The sequence below is a fragment of the Oryctolagus cuniculus genome, chromosome 3 (assembly GCF_051225735.1).
Source record: "Oryctolagus cuniculus isolate XC-2025 breed Fujian yellow rabbit chromosome 3, ASM5122573v1, whole genome shotgun sequence".
In the NCBI taxonomy this organism is placed as follows: Eukaryota; Metazoa; Chordata; class Mammalia; order Lagomorpha; family Leporidae; genus Oryctolagus; species Oryctolagus cuniculus.
In genome coordinates this window covers 92,250,889-92,253,954 of record NC_142869.1, presented here as the reverse complement: position 1 = coordinate 92,253,954, position 3,066 = coordinate 92,250,889, and the positions used below count along the sequence as shown (strand labels likewise).

At 44.0% G+C, this 3,066-nt stretch overlaps 1 pseudogene; it reads left to right on the top strand.

Moving 5' to 3' along the window:
• The first annotated feature begins 203 nt into the window (after positions 1 to 203).
• Positions 204 to 700, top strand: LOC138848873 (small ribosomal subunit protein uS2B pseudogene; annotated as a pseudogene).
• Positions 701 to 3,066: the final 2,366 nt, after the last annotated feature.

The following is a 3,066-nucleotide window of genomic DNA, read 5'->3' as shown; positions in this document are numbered from 1 at the left end:
GCTCTGCCTTTCACATTTTACACACACACACACACACACACACAGGTTTCAAAAACTGTACATTTGAAAATTGAAGCATTTAAAATACTTTCTAATAGAAAAGACTAGGATAGCTTCCTGCGCCATTCAGTGAGGGGTCCATACGGCATTGCTTTTGGTTCTTGGTATAACTTAAATGGAAGCTGTCACCGTGGAGCCCTTGATTCCTGCAAATGGAGGAGGATATTCTCAAATTTCTTGCAGCAGAAACCCACCTATGTAGTACCAACCTTGACTTCCAAATGGAACGCACATATACAAAAGGAAAAATGATGGCATCTGTACCATAAATCTGAAGCGGACCCAGAATAATCTTCTGTTGGTGTCTCATGCCATTGTCGGCATCAAAATCCTGCTGATGTCAATGTGATATCCTTCAGGAACACTGGGCATAAGGCTGTGCTAACATTTGTTGCTGCCACTGGAACTACTCCTATTGGTGGTTACTTCATGTCTGAAAACTTCACTAACCAGATCCAGGCAGCCTCCTGGGAGCCCTGTCTTCTGGTGGTGATTGATCCCAAGGCCGTATGCCAGACTCTCACAGAGGCATCTTATGTGAATCTGCCTACCATTGCTCTGTGCAACACAAATTCTCCTCTGTATTATGTGGACTGCCATCCCATGCAACAACGGAGCTCGCTGTGAGGGTCAGATTTAGTGGATGCTGGCACCTGCCCCTCACTATACTTTCTTAACACCATCACATTTGGTAGGGCACTTCTTTACTAAGGAAGGAAGGAGTTAGAAGTACAAGATCTCTCCCCATGCCCTCTACTGACATTGCAACTGGGAATGGCTTCCTATTAGTAGGTGGGAATGAAAGTCCCTGATCACTCCTTGGCCTTCTCAGGCACCGTTCTGGTAGAAATTGGGTTGGGGCTAACTGGCTATAGCTGTGTGAGGGTGAAAGTCTATGCTCCTCCCTTAGTCTGTGTTTGTGGGGGTGGGAGTTGAGATTCCAGTTTTCCTGTGATGTTTGCTTTGTGTAGGGCAATTATTGTCTGAAAATGTTTTGTATTCCTAGACTGCTCGTGTCCTGGTAATCTGACCAGAAAGAAAAGGTTTTTCAAGAAATTTGTTTGTCTGTTACCATTTTGTTCTAGATTGCTTCTCTAGGTTGTTTATTTTTTATCCCCCCTAAATAATTTATTAATCTAGATATCAAATGTTTAGAACATAGATTAAAAAATTAACAATAAAAAGTGTTATGCCAATGCCATTTAAGGAAAGAGAACATGAACATTTTCAGAGTTGTAAACTATCTAATTTATCTCAAAACTGAAATTTAACTAATGACCAAATACATCTATTGTATCTTTTGAGGGCTATGATCTTTTTTATTAACTTCATTAGTTATTAGGATCCTTTTAAGCAAAATATTTGCTTAACATTTTCGATCATTTAAATATCACTTCCTATCATCTAAATATATAAGACTATATAAAATGTAAATAATTTTCCTTAATATATATTAGAAATAATGAAGGAAATAAAATAATCTAATAATACAAGCTTTCCTGAAGGTTAGGGTGGGAGTTTTGTCCAGTGGTTAAGTTACTGGAGAAGATGTCTGCTTCCAACACCACAGTAATTGTGTTTAATATCTGGCTGCTGCTCCTGGTCTGGCTTCCTACTGAGGCAGGCCACAGAAGGCAGTGCTGATTGCTTGAGTGATTGAATTCCTGCCACCCGTATGGGAAACCTGGATGGTGTTCTCGGTTCCTGTCTTTGATAGCTTAGCCATTGTGGGCATCAGGGGAGTGGATCAGTGAATGGCAGTGTGTGCTCTCTCCTCTGCCCCTCAAATAAATAAAATTTTAAAAAATTAATGAAGTAATTTTCTTCTTAACTTTAATATTTACAATAGGACTCCATTATTTTATTTTATTTTATTTTATTTTATTTTATTTTATTTTATTTTATTTTTTGACAGGCAGAGTGGACAGTGAGAGAGAGAGAGAGAGAGAAAAGTCTTCCTTTGCCGTTCGTTCACCCTCCAATGGCCGCCGCGGCCGGCGCGCTGCGGCTGGCGCACTGCGCTGATCTGATGGCAGAAGCCAGGTGCTTTTCCTGGTCTCCCATGGGGTACAGGGCCCAAGGACTTGGGCCATCCTCCACTGCACTCCCTGGCCACAGCAGAGAGCTGGCCTGGAAGAGGAGCAACCGGGACACAATCCGGCGCCCCGAACGGGACTAGAACCTGGGGTGCCGGTGCCGCAAGGTGGAGGATTAGCCTAGTGAGCCGCGGCAGCGGCCTGGACTCCATTATTTTATGAACACAAACCTTTGTTTGTGTTCTGTTGTCATTCATAAAATAATGCAACTTTCACAATAATCCTTTTGGCAAAATATACTCAATAGGAATTGCATGTTTTTAAGTTGTTTGCACTTGATTTTCAAGCAGCTAAGTTTCTGGAATAAGATACCTTATTTTAGCATTTTGTAAATTATTAAGCCATTCAGGCTTTGTTCAAACATGAAGCGTCTCAAACTTTGAAGCAGGAAAAAGGCAACAGATGCCAGATTCTGGCTTCTAAAGCCTCGCATTTTACAGAAGATCCTCCTAGAGTTATCCCCATGTTAAGTTGTAGTTGGGTGAAAAGCGAATCACCTTACATTGTTAAATTTTTGTGGATCAGTGATGAGGGGTGTCTGCTTTGTAGTCAGACAGTTTGTCTTGATTCTGGCCTTGCCACTTACTAGATGCCTGACTTCAACAATTGTCAGGCCGGCGCCGCGGCTCACTAGGCTAATCCTCCGCTTAGCGGCGCCGGCACACTGGGTTCTAGTCCCGGTCGGGGCGCCGGATTCTGTCCCGGTTGCCCCTCTTCCAGGCCAGCCCTCTGCTGTGGCCAGGGAGTGCAGTGGAGGATGGCCCAGGTGCTTGGGCCCTGCACCCCATGGGAGACCAGGAAAAGCACCTGGCTCCTGGCTCCTGCCATCGGATCAGCGCGGTGCGCTGGCTGCAACGCGCCGGCCGCGGCGGCCATTGGAGGGTGAACCAACGGCAAAGGAAGACCTTTC